The 23,352-nt window shown below is 42.6% G+C and overlaps 1 non-coding gene across 1 annotated transcript; it reads right to left on the bottom strand.

Annotated features, from left to right (window-relative positions):
• Positions 1–20,876: 20,876 nt before the first annotated feature.
• Trnay-gua lies at positions 20,877–20,973 on the bottom strand. Its single transcript has 2 exons — positions 20,937–20,973; positions 20,877–20,912 (listed from the first exon to the last, which is right to left on the bottom strand). It is a non-coding gene; the product is annotated as a tRNA-Tyr (tRNA).
• Positions 20,974–23,352: the final 2,379 nt, after the last annotated feature.

The raw sequence follows: 23,352 nt of genomic DNA, 5'->3' as shown, positions 1-23,352 counted from the left end.
TTATCTAGCCATAACTCGCACTTAAAGGCGGCCTGATGGGCAACAAATTGATGGAAGCCGGCATTTGCATAGGGCAACCTGGTGTGCCAGTCCTGGCCGGGCTTTAAGGGTGCTCCTGGCCGCAAGCAGAAAGGACCAAAGATAGAGAGCAGGAAAAAAAAAGCGGAAAGAAAAGAAAACTTTGTGCGCCTGCAGGCAGCTGGCAAGGGAAAACATTCAATATTTAATAAATATGTAGGCGAGCGAGAAATATACACATATTTTTTTTTTTTATTTCAGTTAGCTATTTTGCACACAAATCCTGCAGCAGACAGACGCCCAAAGGGGGGCGGGGCAAGGACTTATTGGCCTGGGCTCATCTGAGCTGGCGGGGGGAGGGGGCAGGGAGCTGTCCAAAAATGTGTATTCCCTTTCGAGCGAGTGTTGGCCAAACGAAAATGTTAAGCATTACGGTCAAAAGGATGCGCCCCGAAGTCCTTTTCTCTGTTTTCTATACGGCCCAGCATTTTGTATCGAATTGAAATTTCAATTTCAAACGTCTTGAGGCGACAAAAGGCGACCAAATCGAAGCCCCTTCTCCCTTCCTCCTTTCCTTCGTCCCTGTCTCTATTTGTTTTGCTTGCATGTAGGTAAATATTTGCACAGGACGCACAAATGTTTGAAAAGTTGTCAACGAAATGTTTCACTTAGTTAATATGCAAAACGCGCGGCTCGCAATGCAAAGCCGGAGCCGGATATGTTTACGGATGCCGCCACATGGATACACACGTCATCTGTGGACCATCAATGCGACGGGGCAGGGAGAGGGAGAGGGGGAGGGAAAGGGTTTGAACTGGTCCTACCACCCAAAAACGGTAGGGGGCAAATCTGAAAAGAAAACTCGCAACTTGCACGCTCCGTCGAGTTGCGACAACTGCAGCCAAGGCTGTAAAAAAAATGCACTCAAAGTCACGTAGAGTTCTATTTTAGTCGAACATTTTTCTAGGGGAGTAAGAAAAAATAGCACAAAATTTCACAATATTTTTTATAGAGAGAGCGATAGAAAGAGAGGTAGAGAACAAGTGAGAGAGAGAAGGGGAGAGATAAGGGGCGAGAGAAAGGAGGCGAGAGGAATACAGGAAGGTAGAAAGGAAAGTAGACATGGAAATCTATCCATATTGAATTTATGAGAATCGCATGGTAAGGTCATGCTTTAGGGCACAAGAAAGGGAGAGAAAAAGAGCAAGAGAGAGAGAGAGAGAGAGACAAGGAGAGAAAGTGGAGAGAGAGATAGAGAGAGAGAGAAAGAGAGAGGGAGGGATGGAATGAGAGCACAGGGCAGCAAGTAAGATTTGTAAACAAGCCAAGCTATGTCCGCATTGAATTTATGAGAATCGCATGGTAAGGCGATGCTTCAAAATGAGTTTTACTTTAATTTGCAGCGCTGCGTTTAGCTTACTTGATGCATGTTAGGCATAAAGAGAACAAAAATAGCGATTATTACCCGGCGTTGCCCGCACCACACTTCACTTTTCACATTGCCACCCATTTTCCACGCATGAGCGTGAATTTCCACATGCTATTCATTTAAATCTAATCATGTAAAGCATTTATTATTGCGACAAACTTTAATAGCGACCCTCGCTCGAGGTGCAGGCAGCTGCTGCCAAATTCACTTTGGGTGCGCATTTAGTTGACAAATTTCTCATACGCCGCGTGGTCCGCTGCTGGCAGTCATTTTGGTCGAATGCCTAACTTAAGCCGCTTGCTGGCTAAGCTGACCACTACACAACCCCAGCCCCGCCTCTCTTTCTTTCACCCTATCTCCCACTCTCTCTGGCTACAGCTGTGCAACAGACGTCGTCCATGTCCAGGCAACAGCTTGCAAAGCAATTACTTCAAACTACCCGGAAATGTCGCCTGGCTGACCAGATGCCGGTGTCCCCATGAACTGCTCTCGGCCCTGGCATATGTGGCAAGCTGTGTTTGTGTGTGTGTGTGTGAGTGTGTGAGTGTGTGTGGGTGTTGCTGCAACAGTTATTGGAGCATGGCAGAAACATCGACCGCAGTGCGGCCCCGAGGCACAGCCATGGCGACAGAGTAGACGTCAGCCGGTTGGAGCGGACGCAGACACAGCCAGAGCCAGAGCCAGAGCCACATCCACAGCCGCACAATTGCCGTCACCATGCCACACGCCACCTAGCCACATGCCGCTGCGGCTGGTTAAATTCTGCTGATTTTGTTGCCAGCAACATTGATTTTTAATAAATAGCAATTTGGCCCAGCAAACGGACTTGTTATTATTTTCGCAGCACGTTCTCACAATCTGCTTTCAGGTGTTTACGTTTACGTGTTGGCAACTAGAGTTGCCACAAACCCCTCCCCCCCCCCCTTGGCTCAAACCCCCTCCTAGGGACAATCGCTTGAAATATGCAACAAGCCAAACAATTTTCAGCTTTGAATCTGCAAAATTGGTTAAATTAATGCCAATGCATTGCTTGGAGAATGTTTCTCTAATGCGCTAGATATTCCCTATTCCCTATTCCCAACCAAAAACCCCGCCCCCTAACGCCTTCCCCCTGTGCCTCAAGCTGTAATCGTCAAAGTTTACCACTGCACAGTGTGGCAAGTTATATGAAATAGGCATTTCTTCGTTTGAATATACTCCAAAAGTCAATATGTAGAAATAGCCAAACAATGTTATCGATTACTGTTATCGGTTCACAAAGTACTTTCGATTTATGTGCTTGAATTTATTCAATATAATATATAGAAATCAACACACATTCCTTTGCTATCAATTGCAGTTATCGGTACACGAAGTAGGTATATTCGATTTATGTTATCGAAAGAGCTCAATATGTACAAAAACCCAAACATTTGCATGTTATCGAATGCTATTATCAGCGCAAGAAATAGTTATATCGGAGTCGTTATCGAATTAACACAATATGTGCAATTAATCAAACATGTGTATGTTATCGATTTTGTTATCGGTAATAGAAGTATGTATATTCGATTTATGTTATCGAATGCTGCTTTATGTTTTGATCTCGATTTGTTTTGTATTTTCCATTTATGCTATCGAATGTGTGTTAGTTTGTTATCGATAGGTTTTGATTGGCGATATTCTGTGGTATACTTTGTCTAGCTTTTGTTATCGATTTCCATCTATCGATTAATTTAATCGATAATTCCTGCTTAATACTTAACACTTATTTTATTTGTTTATATTTGTAAGCCAGTTTCGCATATGCTCGACACACTGTGCACCGTGCAGCGTGCAGCGTGGAACGTGCAACGTTGGCCCCTTTGCTAGTTGATGCAAACGTAATGAAGTATTTATGATTGGCTGATTGGCTGATTGCAACGGGGTGTTGGCCAATCCGTTGCGCCACTTTTGGCCAACGTGGCAACAGCAGCAACAGTTTTGACAAGCGCTGCTGGGGATTTGTGGCATAACAAATTCGTGCCGAAAATTCTAAAATAACAGGGCACCTGCACAACACCAACACACACTCACACACACACACACAGGCTCGGCAATCAATATTGATGAGCGGCAACAACTATTTTTGTGCCAGTTTAGCTGCAACTGGGCGAAAGGGTGAAAGGGGCAAGGGGCAAGGGGCAAGGGGCGTGTCCCGCAGAATCGTTGGAATTTGGTGAACTCTGAACTGCGGCATTAGGTTCATCGTTATTTATCGCCACATTTGGCATGTTGCAGCTTATTTGCATGCTAAAAGTGATTAAGTCAACTTATCTCAGCTGCAACAAAAACAGTTTTTCATCTCTTCTGCCATAAAATATGCATTGAAATTTGGCCTTTTAGCATTTACTGTGAAATGAATTTCATGAAAATTGAAAGGCAATTACTTGTAGGTAAGCCCCAGCATGAACTGCATAGATTACAGGTGCACACACACACACACACCTTTAGAAAATAGAAATGCAATTGCCATAAATGTGTAAATAGGAAAATGCGAGTGCTTTAGTCGCATAAATTGAATGGCATTTGAATAGCTCGTGTGGCTTAGTGTGAATTTGATCGTTATATTTGTAACAAAGACAACGACAAACAGACATTAAGCAAGTATTTAACTGAATCAGAAACAAACATTTTAAAGCCTTGCCTTAATGGTTGTCAATATTTAAATTTAATTTCAAATTCAAAATTCAAAGGCTGCTTTTAGGTACAAAGTTGCCTTAACCTTGTAATATGCCTGCAAAATCAGCAATTTATGGCATAAATTACATTTAGAAAACGTTGCACAACAAATATTTCTATTGAAATTCCAACATATAGACTTTCGTTAAGCTAGAGCGCTTATTCAAATTTTAACGATTGGCGCCCTTCGTTGAGCAGCTTGACGAAGTAACTTGGCTAAGCGCAGCCAACTTCATGCTTGGCAAACTTAGCACCTAGCGTATAAGCAGGCAAACTTAGTGAAGACACTAACCAACTCGCATTAATTTGAACGTGCTTTATATCTGATAGATGGCGCCAGCTCGGCTAGCAAACGCACACACCAGCCGCACAGATAATACGCCAGAGTTGCGCGCATTTATTTATCGAAAATGGCGCCAATTGATTTCAAGCAAGCGAAATGCCGAAACTGCAGAAAAACTAATTAAGATAAATGGGAAATCAAGTAACAATAAGGTACAGTTAACGCAAGCTAACGGCCAGAAATGGGTACAGTTACAATTGATTACAGCAATTAACGCTTATTCAGCCAAACAAGCAAAAGACGAACAAACAGATGGACTTTCACACATGTGCGCGCCTGTAAATCGCAAGTTAAACAAAAGTCTCTCATTCATTTACATAAAACAGACCCGTAATTTGTTCAAGTACATAGCACACACAACTCCAACAACCATCCCCCACCCCTCGGGAAACCATCCACATTTGCCGCCCACGCATTTGCACAGCAACCCCAAAAACAAAAAAACAGTTCGAGTTTCCTCGCTCAACTAATACACGCAACCACTACACACACACACACACACACGCACACACACAGATGCACACATAGACGCACACTTACATAAGCGCCGAGGCATTTTTCTTTGTGCTTAGTTCGTTTTTGTTGTTCTTCTTCCCTTCTCGCGCCGCTCTCCGCTCGCCCAAAACATTCCGTTTGTTTGTGCAGCGCTCGGAAAAGATATCTTTCCATATGGCTGATTTTGAATGGTTAGATACTTTTTTCCTTTCTGTCATTTTCATAATGAATAATGAGGGAAAGAAGTGTCTCGCTTGCATTTGTATTTTCTGTGTTTGTATTTCTGTTTATGTGTTGGGCATTTTTGCCAGCCCGTTGGGCTTTAATATTCCGCTACGCTTAACGAATTGCGACTGTACCTCGGTTGGTTGAATGTTTTTCCATTCGCTCTTTGGCTCTGATTTGCAGCTGGGAATAAACGGAAATTTTCACGTCTAGTTCGCTTACACCTTTGCGGCCATTAATTTTAAATCAAGCCAACTTTTCGTTTGGCTTTCAGCTCAGCTCAGCGCTAGTTCTTCCACCCGCCCGACCCGAGCCCTTCAATCAATACACACACACGCACGCACACATGCATACGTGCATATGTATGCGTGCTGCTCCTGTTCCGTTGACGCAAAAACTCGCCCCCTTTTTGCTAACGAAACGCGCCTTAACCACGCCCGAACAACCCGAACGCTTGGCCTAATCGCAGCGCGTTTCGGGCGCCGCCCAATCGCCGTCCGCTCGCACACTTCGGCTCGCTGGTGTCGGCTCGCCTGTGATTGGTCGACTTTTTCGTTCAATTGCCGACGAATCGTGCACAGTTCTTCGTTCGGTTCTTGTCATCGTCGTCGTCGCCGCCGACGTCGTCGGCTGTTCGGCAACCGGTTTTGCGCTCTCTTCGTTGCAAGCGTAGCAAAGCGACAAATGCGACGCTCGCTCTTCACGTTTACAGCGCGCTCTCTTTCGCTGCAAGAGAGCAACTGAATTTAAGCATTTGCAAATACGCGACGCGCCTTAATTTATAAATTATTTCATTTGCAATGTTTTTTCAAAAACCTTTTGCTTGGGCAAAGTCTTAAAAGAGTTCGTAGTGAATAACATTTCTCCGAAAACTATAAGATTATGATGTTGATGAAAATATTTCAACTAATAGAGAAATCATTACAAATTAGTACAAAAGTGAACGGAAGAGCTTCTCTTCTCCTCTTCATATGTCACCTCTTCGTCACCTTTCATTCCACGTACAAAACGCAAAGTACAGTTCGGTTGAAATGCCTAATAGAGAGGGGTGTGGATGGGATCTTATATACAGAGGTCCGCCCAAGAGAGGAGTGCCGGCCTGAAAGAAGAGTCTCTTAAAAGAGTTTTCACTGTACCTAATTTATTTTATCTGCATACGAATACGATTCAGAGTCTCAAGGAAACTTTTGCATCAACTATTTTTGGGATCAGAAAGTATTCCAGAACTTCCTCGCTAATTGAGCTGCAGTCTGGCAACTCTCTCCACTCTTCCAACCAACCTAACCTCAAAATCTCTATCTTTAACTGAAAAACTTACATCAAATCTTTCTCTTCTCTCGTATGATACAAAGGAGAAGTGTTCATTCTTGGGACGTCAAAGCTACATAAGTTCACATACAGTGAAAACTCCGCTAACGAACATTTCTATTAAATCATAATTGAAGCAAATCATAAATGAATCACAAATGAATCAATTCATATCCATTTCCATTTCCTCCTATTAGGAGCGGACCCCCTCTTGAGCGGACCACAACACAGCCTCTGTCCGCCTTGTAGAGTTTCCACTGTATCGCCGAGCTCTCTCTATACTTTCTTTCTCTATATTTTGGCTTTTGTTTGTGCTGCATTTCTCGTGCCGCAAGGTCCATTATTTCCGAATCAATCAATTATCAGAGTCAATTATTTGGCCATCAGTCGAGACGCAGCTGCCGCCCCCTCCCCCGTCCCCCGTCCCCCTCCCCTGCCACATGTCCTGCCACAGCGGGAAATTCGCTTTATTCCCCATTTTTAGCTGCAGTCGTGGCAATAAAATGGCTTCGACTATGTTGCCCCCGACACCTGCCGCTGCCCCCGACACCTGCCGCTGCCTCTGCTCCCGCCACAGACAGAGCATCCGTCAAAATCTCGGCGCATCTGTGAGTCGAGTTGCCCGTCGGAGTCCGTTTGGGCTTTTAGTTTATTGCGCGGCGGCACTTGGCTTGCCACACAAATCAACATTTTTAATGAAATGAGCTGTCAAAAGTGCCGTTACCTTCAGGTGGAACCACAGTAGCAATAACTAAATGTTTTTGTTGTTTTTGTTGTTGCTGCTTTTCGCTTTCATATTTTAAAGCACTTTATTAGTGGCTGAGTTTTTGACAGATTTGTATTGAACGTGGTTGAAAAAATGCTCCTTCTTTTAGTCAGGGAAAGAGGCGGGAGCTGGTTAAGAGAGGGGAGAAGCGCAACACATTTGTAGGTTATGTTTGATAAGTGAGAACATTTTGAGGTTATGCGTAACTGTACTTTTGTTGTCAGTTGAAATCCGTTGAATATGATGAGGTACAGTTCCCTAGCTGCAGCTACAATGGAAAGACTTGCTTGTCTTCTTCTCTTTTGTTCTTTAGCTCTCTTTCTTGATATATAAACTTTTGCCTTACTTATGCGAACCAAGTACAGTTCCTTATAGCATAGGGCTACAGGGTATTTTATTGAAAAACAACCTAGTCAAGCTTGAAAACTCGCGAGCTTTACGTGCATCCGAGTTGTTTATGTGATAAAATTCACAACCAGTGCGAACTCAACTGAGTAACATCATTTTAAAGGAGATTTTTCACTGTCAAGAGCTTCGAAAACGTTTATCAATTCATTCACAAATGTATTTACTTTAGAGCGAAAGAGATGGCGAATGTCCCAGAAGAATGCAGAGAGTAGAATGCAGAAGAATAAGAAGAAGAGCGCACTCAAGTGTCAAAATACAGCTCAGCTTTCATTCACAATTGCCACGTGTAAGAAATTCCACGTCAGCTCTTAACGTTCTCTCGCTTTCTTCTCTAATACGCAGCAATAAACAGCTATAAACAGCTATGAACAGTTATAAACAGTTATCATAAACGCACAACAATTGAGTGCTCCTCTCCTCCCCTGCTTCTGCTGCTCTTTCGTATGTACCGCAATCGAAACGCACAGCCTTCGCTCGCATAAAATGGCGTCGCGTTCAGGCAGAGGCACAGAGACGTCATGCATTGACGTCATGCGGGGCGGGCTGCACGGCGGGGCACACACACACACACACGCAGACACACACATTAGCTCGAAAACTTAATTCAATTAACATTCTGTTTGGCTAAATATTTATTTTGGCTTTTAATTGAAAACAAAACGGGCTAAATCGAAATGCCAAAGCGACACGCAAAAATGCTATAATTAAATTTATCACTTGGCGAAGACCGCAGACCGAAGCGAAGCCGAAGCGAAGCCGAAGCTTTCGAACGGCATTCGTTGAAATAATTATAAATAAATGAGTGCAGGGCGCAGCGGTGGGTTGCGAGGGTGGCGCGAGGGGGGGGGGGGGGGGGGCACAGTCATAAACAAACACATTTTCAGCGAGAAAACGTAAAATGAAAAGTCGTAAAAGCGGCGCCAGCTAACGATAATGTTCAAAGCCAAACACAAACTCGTAATTGCGATTTTGATAGGCGACAGTTTTCATTATGTGTGTGTGTGCGTGTGTGTGTGTGTGCTGGCATTGGCAAGGGGCGTGTGCCACACACAGAGTGGGGCAGAGTGTATAGAAAAAAAGCTCATCAAATGTGCCAGCAGGCAACGGCGTCAACTAAATAATCGCCATAAATGGCGCCATTCGCAACGCAAGCCGAACGCGCTGCCGCCCCCGCTGTGGCCCACAAGCTGGCAAACAACAAACTGGCAAACAACCCACAACTGACGGCTGAATTTTCGCCATGCTACGTAATAATGAAGTTTGGCAACAGCGCAAACAGCAAACGCCAAAGTAAATTATAGTAAAATGCGTTCGTATGCGAGCATGTGCGCGCGTCTACATATATGTATGCGAGTGTGTGTGTGTGTGTGTGTGTGTGTGTGTGTGTGTGTGTGTGTGTGTTTGTTGTGACCTTTTTCGTGACGTTGCAGTCGGCAAAGCAAGCGACTGACAAGATATTCAATTCGAACTCAATATTTTATTCGAATTTCGAATGTGAGAGCAGCGCAAGTGAATTCGCCGCAAGAGAGTGTGAGCACGAGAGCGCACGACGGCTCAACTGCGCTAGTGTGTGTATGTGTGTGTGTGTATTCGTATTCGTGCTCGGTTTCGTTTGCGTGTGTGTGAGTGCGGATTTTGATTCAAAACAGAAAAGCGCGGAAAATTTTATAAGCGCGCCAGTTTTTGTTATGTTTTGGGTTTCGCTTTGGCTGTGTGTTGGTTGCTTCATTTTTGCTCTGCCACAGCTGAAAAGCGGCAACAGCGCATCGCTTGCCGAAACGGCGGCACTCTCAATCCGCAGCTCGCTTTCTGCTTCGTTTGCCGCCGATGCCGATAATAATTGAACGAACGTTCGCCCAAAAGCAACAACAACAAGCCAAATAATATAAATTCAAATCAAATAAAAAGCAAACACGCAAAAACAAGCCTCTAACATCATTTTTTTGTTATTGTCGATTTTGTTTTTTTTTGCCTGCTTCTAATTACGCCCAATATCGTTTTGCCATTTCTTTTATTGTTCGTTTATTGCATCTCTGGCTTTTCCATTGTTTCCGAGCCTCGATTTCGCGTCTGAAAAGTTGGCAAACTCTTGTTCTTTTTGGGGCCAAAAGTCAGCTGAAATTGGCAATTGGCAATTTCGCTTCGAAATTGACTGAAATTCACTTTTTTCGCCCTTAACTTTCGAACGTTTCGAACTCGTGACATTTCAGAAATGTGTGGAAACTCAAACTTCACAAAACGGAAATACAGTTTTTCGCCATATTAACATATTTTATGACAAATCAAAGGCTTTTCATAACTTTTCGTAGTTCTACCTTGAAAGTACAATAAATACATAAGTATAGCTCCCTAGCAACAGCAACAAATGAGTGTAAACCCATGGAATAACCCGAAAGATTACATAATGCACGACAAACACATTCTGCAGAAATTATAGTCAATTATAAATATGTATAAGTATAATAACAAAGAATTTATCTGACATTCTTTAATACTATATTCCCCCATCCAAGCCTTGGCGACTTGAAAGAATGCGTCTCGTGATAAAGCTCTTGATTTATGCTGAAAATGTTTAACAACAAAGTGGAAAAGATGGAAAATAAATTGCCTACAAAATGCGAGAGAAACTTCAAAGAAACGCCGTTTAGCACATTATCGACATTTGAATGAAACAGACTTTCATTCGGGCCGCCATTTTGATAAAGTTTCCTTTCGAGAATGCCACAAAAGATATATTTAGATTAGATTGGATATATCGTTTAGCCCAAGCAATGGGCAGACGAATCTTTCAAAATGTCATGAATGTTGAAATATGAAATATTGGAAAAATGTTATAAATGGAAACTTACGCATGGAGAATGTTACGGCAAATGATAAACGAATATATGTATGTTGATATGTATGCGACGAGTTAAGTAAAAGGAAATCTTCTTACCTAGATATCTGCTCTTACAATTCCGAGAAGGTGGTGTTAAATATCTTGAGATTTCAGATAGAAACTTTCATATTTTCAATGCAGATATTGCTCCAAATAGAAACATAACATAGAATTTCCAGTGTAATAGATCTGAACAGTCAAGCTTGGGTATAGTCAACCATTTTCCAAATCTGTAAAGAAATCAAATCAATATAAACTGTGGAAATTCTGCTAACGGACATTTCCAATAGGCGCACAGCTCTCTGGGGCGGACATTATATCTCATACCATTATGAAACGGACCTCTATCCGCCCCAGAGAGTCTTCACTGTACTTACATACATATCTTTAAAGCTCAGTAATTGTCTTTAGTTTTTACTGTAAAAACTTGCAAATGATAATTGAAGCAATCTTCCATTCGAGAAGCACAGTTAGAAACGCAATGCAATGGCAAATGAAAAAGCAAGACGAAACTCGCACAATAAAGCAAAATGTGTGCAATACATATGAAGAATAAAATAAATAACTGCATATAAAAGATTTAACTGTTAAAATTGTGTAGTTGTTGTTGTTGTTGTTGTTGTTGTTGTTGTTGTTGTTGTTGTTGTTGTTGTTGTTGTTGTAGCTGTAGCTGAGTTCGCCGCCGCATGCTTTTGATGGGGCTGGCGCAAAGCAAACATGAAAATAAACAGAAGCAAAACGCTGATGTTCCAATTTAGCACAAACTTTCGCTAGTTGTCGCCGCTTGGGGCCGCACGCTGACGCCAAAGGGGTGAGGGGCTGGGCAGCAGAGCTGTAGGTGACGACGTGCAAAGTGCACACAGATAGACACAGCAGACAAAGCGACTGAGAAACAGCGTCAGCAGCAGCAGCGACAGCGGCAACGTCGTAGCTGTTGTGTGTGCAAACGTCATCAACATAATTTTCATCACTCTGCGATAAGCACGAAATATGCTGATGAAAGACGCCGAACAGAGCGCCGAGTAGAGCGAAACCCGAGCAGCAACACGAATGCCAAGCAGCACGGCACGAACGCGAGCCGAACGCCAGAGAGCTGTGCGTAGAGTGTGGGACTCCCAAGGGGCCAGAGGTGGAGTCTCACGGTTGCGAGCCAAACGCCAAAGAGAACACCCCAAAAGGGCCTAGCGACAGACAGAGAGGCAGAGAGAGAGCGAGCGAGAGTGCAATCGTGTCAACGGGCTTGGGGCCCAGTCCCGCGGCGCACACAATGCCAGTCGGCGGCTGTCGGTGGGTGTCGCTGTACAAAGGCAACGGAAGCGGCTCATTGAGCGAGCAACTGGGAACCGACTGCCGGCAACGGCTGCCAATTTGCCGCGCGCACAAAAACAACAATGAGCGCAAACATCCTCCCTCTCCATGCCGCCCTCTCTCTTTTGTTGTTGTTGTTTTTTTTTTTTTTTTTGCCTACTGCAGCCAGTTGTGTGCGACAGCCGTGACACTCCATTTTTATTTTGCCTTCGCCGCATCGACGTCTCGGCACAAAATATGCTCTTGGCACGAAACCTATGGCCCGGTCCGTAACCAGTGTGTCCACACAGCTTGCGCTGCACTAATTGAAGCTCATGATTAAGTAACTTTTGCAAAACTCTCAAGTCCCAGCGGCACAAAAACCAGCGACGGCGACAGCGACGGCGACGGCGACGTCAGCGTCGACTTTCCGGCATTTGTCACGAAAAGGTCTCTGGAGCTGCAAGTTTTATGGTGCACCTTCTCTTTTTTGCTTTTTGTCTACACTTTTTGTTGTTGCGCAAAATGTCAAAATATAAATCAATTAACTTTTACGTACAACTTTGCACAAAAGTTTCAAAGCGAATTACCGCAGCCAAATGCAGCGCGCGCTTTTTTCTCAACGGGATTTCAGCATTTTGTACAGTCGCGGAAATTGAGTATTGGCCATAAAGAGTCTGGCTGGGCATTCGATTGGGCGGGCGTAGGCGTCAACCCAGCGTATCCAATAGCTTTAAGTTACTTTTCAGCTTGAAGAGTATTCATTTGCAATTGAAAGATTGCTTGGGGAACATATTAACATAGATCTAGCTACATCTTTGAAGTGAAAAGGAAAGAGAAGGGGATGGATATCAAATAATGTGAGTTCCTGTTACGATGGCTTTATCTCTTAGTTCCTATTATTGGATTAATTCTTGCTTCAATCAGCGCCTCCTCCGTGCATTAAGGCAGATTATGTATGCACAGTACACTCCTGTTAAATGAAAACTGTCTTGATCGATTTCTTTTTGTCCGCTTAAGAGGAGGGGCAATGGATATGGCCTAATTCATAATGGCAAAATTGTCCGCGCAAGCGGGTTTTAACTGTATTATCATCATAGAACAATTCTCAGCGAAAGAGTTATCAAAGTGAGGCACTTTTTTAGGCCAATAAACAACGAAGTTCAGGGTTCGAAGCAGCGGAACCTTAACAAGTTTCTAAGAACTAGCCAAAATTGTAATATGTTGATATGTTAAAACCTTATGCATTTCAAGCGAAAATCCTTTCAGATATAATCTGTTAGCCAGACATCTAACAGTTCACAAAGTGCAGGATTTATTGTAAAAAGTATTGGAGCATATGCCCAAAAGTTTGCTCAATTCGATATGAATTACTTTAAAGCGTGTAAATGATAATTAATTGGGTTTTTTGGTAGTCCCGAAGAGCTAGATACATGAAGATGCATTATTGAGTAAGATGTTCCCTTGATGTTTCTATATTCCAGTTAGTCAATCCCATTTCATAGCCTGAATGTTGCCTAAATGTTGTACATAAAAGAAAGGACATTGCTTTTTCCAGTAAATAGAACTATCAGTTATCTCAGCATGCTCTAAGTAACTAATGACTGAAGAACAGTACACGTTTACCAACACTGAAACTCAAAATGGTGGCCAGGCTTGTGAGCATTCATTATTTAAACTCAACAACCTCGCGAGGACATTCATTTTTACAGTAAATATAACTGTCAGCGAACTCGTCATGCTTTAAGTATCTAGTGACAGAAATAAAGTATACGTTTACCAACACTGAAACACAAAATGGTGGCCAGGCTTGTCAGCATTCAATCTGGCCACATTCAACATTCAAACTCTCGAACAACAAAGACAAAATCGTATCTTGGGTTGTGTTTTTTCCGTAACTGCACTGAGTTCAGGTGAGATTTGTTGAGAGGTACGAAATGTGCGAGTTGCTTTGGATCACTTTCGTTTATGGACAAACATTTGAACGAAACGAAAGCTCATTAACTTTAATGTCCAGCATAGAAAGTTAATCGTATAAACAAGTGTGTGTGTGTGTGTGTGTGTATCTAAATATCAGCTCTACAAAGGCCTTCATTTGCGTTATTTACAAACAAACAAACCAACAAACAAACGAGCTACATCAACGAATGACTCTGTATCTGTATCTGTATCTGTATCTGTATCTGTATCTGTATCTGTATCTGTATCTGTATCTGTATCTGTATCTGTATCTGTATCTGTATCTGTATCTGTATCTGTATCTGTATCTGTATCTGTATCTGTATCTGTATCTGTATCTGTATCTGTATCTGTATCTGTATCTGTATCTGTATCTGTATCTGTATCTGTATCTGTATCTGTATCTGTATCTGTATCTGTATCTGTATCTGTATCTGTATCTGTATCTGTATCTGTATCTGTATCTGTATCTGTATCTGTATCTGTATCTGTATCTGTATCTGTATCTGTATCTGTATCTGTATCTGTATCTGTATCTGTATCTGTATCTGTATCTGTATCTGTATCTGTATCTGTATCTGTATCTGTATCTGTATCTGTATCTGTATCTGTATCTGTATCTGTATCTGTATATGTATATGTATCTGTATCTGTATCTGTATCTGTATCTGTTTGCATATAATAAGTATTTATGCACACACTTATATATATATTCGTACTGTGCCTAGTGTATCTAGAGAAGAGCTGCTGCTGCCAAAGTAAACAAAGAAATCATTTCAATCCAAATTTCCAAGGCAACGCAGTTCCCAGCGGATGTTTACTTCGCCCACGAAGCAAAAGCAGAATTTTATCAGTCAAAGTCAACTTTATTAACTCGAGAAATTGTGAAAAATTCCACAAAATAAACGAATTCAAATTCAAAATTGGAAATTGAAATTGAAATAATAAATGTGCATCAGTCTGTTGGAATTTGATGCTGTCGGATTTGGCTCAGAAACGATTAGTTCGATTTAGTTTTTCGCCTCGCTTTTCAAGCATTTCCCATGGGTATTACGAAATAACAAGCTATACATATGTATAGCTATAGAAGACTTTGTATACCCTCTAAATATTAACAAGAAATGTAGCTAGATTAAAAAGTTGTCTTTCTCTTTGTTAATCGGAATTTTAAAGTCCCACCTTTAATTGTACATTCAAGATCAATTATTTCTGGCCATATACATATATTTATCTGTCGGTCAATTTGTCTGCCAGTTTATCTGCCAGTTTATCTGTCCGTCAGCGTGTCTTTCGGAGCTAAAGACTTGATTTTTTGGTATATGCGAACATGTTAGTGAGTATATCAAAATCAAAATAGGCACTAGAGTTATTCAAGTCATTTTTTCTACTATGGGGAAGCTGTGGTTTCGCGGTTAGCTTGTGAATGTGTACAGGGTATCTACAAGTCGAGCACGATTGCTGAGGTACGACTAGGAATTCGATTTTTGGCAACTTTGTGATGGAGGTAAGTGAAAATGCAGCAAAAGCTAAGCTTAAAATACTGTACAGGGTATCTACCAGTCGAGCATTCATTCTCGGTTTTTCATTCTGTAGAAGGCTGCGCTAAGAAGAAGAAGACAGCAATTGTTTGTGTTTAGAGGTAAGTGCAAATGCAACGAACGCCAAGCTCGAGACTGTGTACAGGGTATCTACGAGTCGAGCAAGTCTTGCTTTAAGTTATTTCTTGTATTTCAACTGAAATTTGATACTTTTCGGTGCATTTTTCGGTGCTATTTGCTCATCCTGTGGCCAAATCCGCAGCCAAACAGACAAACACAGTCTGACTGCGGCTCAGGCTCAGGCTGAGGCTGAGGCTGAGGCTGAGGCTGGGACTGAGCTACTCGTTAAGAGTCGCGTTTTGTGGCAGAGGCAGAGGCAGCTGGGCAACTGGGCAACTGGGAGCTGGCGAACACTGGGGGAACTGCATGACAGTGTCTGAATTTAGATGCCGATAAGTAAAATGTATCTGCGGCAAAGTCGAGGTGCAAAATTCAATGCGAAAGCCAGCCGCAGCTACAACAACAACAATAACAATAACAACAACAACAACAACAACAACAACAACTAGCACAATACCAAAAGCGTCGCCAGCAACAACAAAAACAACAACAATACAGAAACTTGCATAAATGGAACCTGTTTTGAGGCCCAGTCGGAGACGGAGACGTAGCCAAAGCTGCGACTGAGGCTGGGGCTGAGACAGAGGCTGGAGCTGGAGCTGGAGCTGGGGCTGGGACTGGGCTCGGGGCTGGGGCCGAGGAGCTGTAGCTGAAAAGCCGCCTCGGCTTTAGTTAGCGACAGCGACGAATAAATTTATGCAGCCTAAAGCGCGTTTTGTGTCCAGATGGAAGCAGCGCGTGGAGCGGGCAGGGGGGGGGGTTGGGAGGGGGCACAGAGCAAGCAAAACAGAAAACACACGGGGAACGGCCTGTTTAGACAGCGAGTGCGAAGAGCGGAGAGAGATGGAGAGAGAGGGAGGGAGAGAGAGAGAGAGAGAGAGGAAAGCGAATGGATACGGGAATGGGAATTGGAATGGTAATGGGGATTGGGGAATGGGGACTGGCAACTGGGTAGCTCCGGTATCAGGGCCGCTTCCCGTGCCCGGCACGTCCCACTCCAACTCCTGCCCTGCCCCCTTACCGTCCCGTCCCGTAACTGGTCGCGCATACCGTCGAACGACATGTGAATATTAATGTTTGCCGCCACAACAAAACGGATTGGAAACGGATCGCAAAACTCAAACGTAAACGCAAACTCAAACTCAAACCCAAACGAAATCTTGTGACAATTTCAGAGTTTGCTCGCAAAATGATTCGCACTACGCGCAGAGGCAGACGCGAGGGTCGTTCAAGTGTGTAAAAGCCCGAGACATGATATGGGGCCTGCAGCAAGGGAATATCCCTAATAATTGAGAGAGTTGAGCGGCAAATGGCTGACAAGCGTAAGAAAGGGATTCATGTATTGTTTGCTCAAGTCAAGATTAATAAAGAACGTAAAGGATCTGCATATATTAGACAATGTTATCAAGGAGGGATAAAATATATCTGAAATATCAAAGGGACGACGGGGAAATAAGTTGACACACACATATAAATTCTAATATTATAGATGAATATGCTTCAAAACTGGTAATATAAGGAATCTTCCGCAGTCCCCGCTAAATGAATTTTGAAATAGAACCAACTACAATGAGGTTGCTGGCTCAAATTCCAGTCCTAGTCACAAGAAACAGAAAACTAGTTAACCAACATATATGTACTCTATTTTTTAGATAGATATGCTTTAAGCATGGTAAAATAAGGAATCTTCCAGACTCTTAAATGAATTATGAAATTCAACCAATTACAATAAAGTTGCTGGTTCAATCCAAACATTCATTTATTCTAATATTCTAGATCGATACGCTTTAAACATGGAAAAATAAAGAATATTTTGTTGTCGAGTCAAATTGATCCAATTATCACAGACCAAAATAGCCAATGGTAGTTTAAAACTTCGAAATATGTTAAGAAACATGTAGATACTCGAATTTTATAGATAGATATGCTTTAAATATGGAATAATAGGGAATATTTCGTAATATTTCGCTTTATAAGTTTTCTGTTTGAACCAATAGCAATGAAGTTGCTGGTTCAAATCGCAGACTAGACTAATCACACGACAAAATAGGCAGTTGCAGATCAAAACGAGGGCTATTTCTTACCTTAAGCCAAAGATAATAATATGAACCAAAAGAATATTCTAAGACAATTATTAATTCCTTGATTCTTCAAAGATCTAACCCAGCTTTTCCTTAAAGAAAAACGTTGGATTTCGGACCAAACACAATGCATATTCAATCTTAAACTTGAATACCAAAGACCTTATTTATAGAGCAGCCCTCGTTGTTTGTAGTTGAATTTAGCACACTTTCAGTTTGTAGTATTTGTGTTTTGGGGACTCGTGCAATTCTGCGATTGCGATTGCAAATTGCAAATGAGAATGCGACCAAACAACAAGAACAACGGCAAGAAGCAGAAATCCGTGCGTGTTAAGGATCAAACGGGTTTCGTCCAACGGACAGACTCATTGTCAGTCGTACGCCATGACAACTTGATAAAGATTTCATGCCTTTGATTAATATATTAAGTCCCCGAACGGAAAGAAGAACGGGAACGCAACCCGAACAACACGGCACAACAAACCGCCGGCAAACACCAAACACCAAAAACACACACGAGACACACGAGACACACGCACACACACCGGGTCCACAACTTCCCGTAGTTGTGTTGTGGCAAGGTGTGCGGACTTTTTGGACATGGCCATAAATCAACTGGAAACTTGCCAGTTGATGCCTCCGTTGGGGAAACTTGCAGTTCCGCCTGTCTAATGCGAGACTTCGTGTCAATTAAATAGAATTGAAGTTCAGTTCAGTTCAGTTCGGTTTCGTTTGTTTGAGCTGAGTTGATGAATTTGAAGTGGATTTCTAATGGAACTATCGCTCCACTGGGATTTCGAATAGCAAATCGTTTTTGAATGCGTACCCAAATGATGCATTGCCGCCAAGTATGAGTATTTCTTATACGCATAAGCTGAAGCAATGCGTAGTTAAATGATTTAACGAAATGTTGCAATACTTAGCTTATTTTTTGTATATGGAAATAATGTATGGAATAAAAGAAGTTGTACAGAGCTATTCATATGCGTATTCATGCCAAGTATGAGTAGTTATTGTACACATAATTGGATGCAATGAGTAGTTTAATGATTCAGATAAATAATACAATTATATCCTTAATATTTGTAAATGGAATATGTTTAATATTCATATATGGAATAATGGAAGCTTTATAGAGCTATTCGTATTCATATTCATGCCAAGTACGGGTAGTTTTTATACTCATAAGCTGAAGATATATAATAATAATATTCTTTCACATACAAAACATTCAAACATGCAACGGGTTCTTTTCATCGAAAAACTAAGTGTCCAGAGGGGACATGCATGGATTATATGATATTATTGATGCTCTAAGGCTGAACAAAAGAATACGAAATTAAGAAATTAATCAAATTTAAGAAATTAATCATAAAAATACAATTGTAAGATATTTTAGAATCCGGATATAGATAAATAGATACATCAATAAAGTTCTATTAACCAAAAAGGTTCTTAGTTCCCCAAATTCTTGCTTCAATACTTTTTGCAATCAAACAAAAGTAATTTAATTAAGATAGAAAGAGTTTTGATACTTACCCAACTTTTTCAAATTTATCAACACTTGACAAACTGCAGATGCCTCCAACTGGGACCGCAGACATATGTATGTGTGGATAAGAAGTTAGGGTATGTGTCAGTTACCTTTTAGGAGGAGCGCATAAAGAAGCACTCGATTAAACGATGAACCCAGTCTGGGCACATTTGGCTGGAGCTGGCCGAACCAATCATTAAATGGCATAATTGAAGCTCCGGGGAATACAGAAGCACGGCGGGCGAAATCTGAAAATATAATAAAATAAAAAGTCAAATAAAATGGAAATGACAAAAACAAGAGGGTGGCCGGAAATAAGGACACGGCACAGCCAAACGAACAGAAGGCCCAGCAAAAAACAGCGTTAGCCAACCCCAAATGGAAGTGAAATAAATGCGCACAACAACAACAGCAACAACAACAACAACAATATGCATGCAATGCCTGTAATGTTCTTAACATAAAAAGTCAAAAGCAAATACAAATTCTCTGCGTGTGCAACTGTGTGCGTGTGCTTGAGCATATTCGTATATCTTGTGCGTGTGTGTGTGTGTGCGACGCCTCAAGCGCTGGCAAGCACACAAACGAGCGTAAAGCACGCGCCAAACAAATTTACGGTAGAGGGCGCCCTGTGGACCACCCACCACACACACACACACACACATACGCGCAGCAACTGAGAGCAGCAGCAGCGACAGCAGCAGCGACAGCGCCAGCAACGAGGACAGCGCATCAAAATAGAAGAAAAACTTTGCACGCTGTAAACTTTGTTCGCTTTTTTTTTTTTTTTTGATGTGCTGTGTTTTGCTCTCTCCGCGTTGCGCTCCCCTTTGGTGCCTTTCACTTTGCCTAGTCCGCTCGACTGGCTCTCCTGGGCAAATATTTAATTTTTATAAAGCCTTCATGCTCTCTGCACTTGTGTTGTAACTGTGTGCGTACGTGTGTGTGTGTGTGTGTCTGTGTGTGGGTTCTGTGTGCTGTCTATGTGTGGGTTTAGCATTTTGTGTGGGCTTTAAAAATATTAAAGGATAAATGCGCGCACATAAAGCTCACATTTTATGATTGCGAATGCTGTGTGTGTGTGTGTGTGTGTGTGTGTGTTGGTGTGTTTTTGACATTGGACTAGCGCCGCAGCTACAGTAGCATTGCCCCAGGGGAGCACTTTGTATGTGTGTGTGTGTGCATTTGTTGCTGTGGCGCCTCGATTTGCCTTCATCAATTATTGTTGCAAGTTTGCCGCGTCGCTGCTAATAGTTAATGAAATATGCATATGAAAATAGGCCTATCATTACACGTTGCACGTCGCACATTTCTATTTGACTAACCCGGCTCGCCCCTCCTGCCCTCCCCAATCCCACTGCCAGGCCATGTCCGTATCCGTGTCTGTGTCCTGTCCGCTGTGCGTGTCCTGCGTACTGCGTATTAAGCTCTCCCTCACCTTCATTAGAATGCACGAGGTAACAGCCCATTCATTAGACGTTCCACTGTAATCGCTGCGCATGCCGGGGTGACCAGCTTTTTAAAATATTCAAAGGGATAACGTTGCTTCATTTCGAATGAGAATTAGATCCACATTCTAATTATTATTACTCAGGCGAATGTAACACAAGTATATATGTGTACTGCTGCTTATCATATAGAATTAGTTTTATGCAAAAAAGAAAGTACGCATATAAATTCTACGCAAAGGAGAGTCTGTTACTATTATCGAACCTGCTGCATATCAAATACTTTCAACTGAGCTTCAGCTACCTTTAAAAACAGAAATATAACAAAAAAAAAAAGAATCCTTCGAGCCGGATTTGAACCAGCGACCTATGGATGTCTACATTTGTGATTGCTCGCTTCTACAGTCCACCGCTCTACCAACTGAGCTATCGAAGGTCGATAGACGCCGCGATCCAAAACGTCAGCTGCTGCTACGGCTAGGTGGGGCGCTATCAAAAATAATGCTCACCCGAAAGCACCTTTCCAAAAGTAACAAGATAATGAAATGCAAAAAGCTTTACTAATCAACGATGCCAACGAAAATCTTCAAAGCAAGGCGCAGCTATAAAAACTGTTATTGACGTCAGCTGGTCACCCTAAAACGGCGCATACAAAATGGAGTAGCTAGCGCCTGTTTGTGCGTGTGTGTGCGTGTGAGTGCGTACCTGTATGTGTGTGTGTGTGTGTGTTAAGGGCTTGGCTGGCATTCAGTTTATTCGTGCGCTCGTTCGTTTCTTTTTCTTTTTGTTTTTGTTGCTGCTCAGCTCTAAATCCAAAAAAAAGAAGAAGAAGCAGCAGCAAAAAGCAATTTCGAAAAATGCTAAAGGGCTCGCACGCTGCGGTCGCTGCCGCTGCCTCAGTCGCTGCCGCTGCTGCTGTTTAGGGCTCGGTAAGCAGCGGCAGCGGAAACATGTTCAATTATCGCAGAGTCGCAGCGCTTTGTTGTTGTTGTTGTTGTTGTTGCTGCCGCTGTCGCTGCTCTGCCAGCCTGCGTGCTTGTATTTTACCCCGATAGACACACACACACACGCATACACACTCGCATGCACACACATATGCCCGTGGAGAGCTATTGAGAGTAGCCCCAAAATGGTTTGAGGTTAAGCTGAATTCATGCCATGCGGTCGTCGCCGTTGGACGCTGTGTTGTTGATGTGCTATGCTTTGCACACCCTTTACAACACAGTCCCTCCTCCCACTCCAACCCCTCGCATGCTGCCCCCCCCCCCCCCCCCCCCCCCCCCCTCTGGTGTAACATATGGAATTGGCGTGTCGACGTTGACGAGCGCAAGTCTTCGTTTCAGACATATGTGCGTGTGTGTGCATGTGTGGGCGTGCGTGTGTGTGTGGCTCTCTTCCCGCTGCTGCTGCCGCTCCAAAGAGGGCGGCGTAAAGCACTCAACAAAGCAACAACAACAACAACAAAAACAACAACACGAACGGCGCCCCGTAAAGCGCCCCTGGGAATATGACGTTATAATTTATTTTAAATCTGGCCCGTTTCGCTCGCTTTAAATGTGTGCAAGAGCTTTTTATTTGCACTCGCCCCAACAACAGTTCGCCATAAAAAACAACAACAACAATTGTTGCGAAATGCTCGTGTGCGCAAAAAACATTTGGCCAGCTAATTAGCCAGCGGCCAGGGGCGTGCTCCGTGCTCCGTGCGGGGTTGCCGCACTTCGCCCAGCGGGCATATTGACAGTTATAGTTACTGTTATTAAATCGAGCCCTGTTCTCTCTCTCGTTTCTATTTTTGACCTTCGCCCTTCGAATGTACGAAATGTATATTATATCATTTTTATAGAGCTTATAACTGAGCGTAGGCTGGTCTTATGGCAAATGTTCAGCTAGTTTCAGTTACGTAAGGAGCACAGGTAACTGCATACCAAATTTAAGCTTTCGAACTCCTGTATTCCTCGAGCTCTGGCCATGTTTACGAGGCTTAGCGCGTTAAGGGATATCTAGTTTATTGTATTGTGTAATATAAGAAATTATAAGCCCATTGGAAACTTTCTAGCTCTTCTAGTTGCTGAGTACTTCCCCTGTTTATGCCAGTTATTCGACAGTTTAAAGTATTCTAAGATATCTTCCCTTTTTGGGGTTTTTAATACAAGTAAATTGTGTATATAAAACAAAATTGAGCTAAGTAAAGCATATGAGACTCTAGTTTATACTAGATATTATAATTATTATTATTTTAGAGAATTTTTAAAGAAATTTTTCAAATTAAAAGCAAATTATGTTTAACTAAGGCAGCAAGAAGGTTACCTAACAAGTTAAAAAATTCTAACCCTTGTATATGCTAAGTTCTGATAAAGTTAAGATCGTAGGTGAATGCTAGATATTATATATCTTGTTGTTTTTGGGAAATTGCGAGGCAATATGTTGAATTCAAAGCAATTTATGGGGGACTAAGACCTCGAGAAGGCTACATCACCAATTTAGAGACCCTATCCCTAGTAATACCTGAGAGCAGCCCGTTGGAAACCTTCGGGAAACCCCTAGTAATATATTTCAAATACAACACGCATATCACAGTTAGGGCCAGAAATACCAGTTGTCCGGCTGTCCGGTTGTCCGGCTCACAGACAGACAATGGGCCGGCGTTGCGGCGAGGACAACCCTCCGAATGGCCCAATTGACATTTAACGCTGCCTTTGACCCGCGTGTCCTGCCCCCGCCGGCGCACCCCTCCACTCCAGCGTTTGTTGGTGGTGCAATTAACCGCAAAGGTTTCCTATTCTCACTCGCCCTCGCCCTCACCCCCGCCCCGGCG

The sequence above is a fragment of the Drosophila novamexicana genome, unplaced genomic scaffold (assembly GCF_003285875.2).
Source record: "Drosophila novamexicana strain 15010-1031.04,08,12 unplaced genomic scaffold, DnovRS2.1 tig00000462-arrow-pilon, whole genome shotgun sequence".
Lineage (NCBI taxonomy): Eukaryota > Metazoa > Arthropoda > Insecta > Diptera > Drosophilidae > Drosophila > Drosophila novamexicana.
This window is presented reverse-complemented; position numbering and strand designations above follow the sequence as displayed.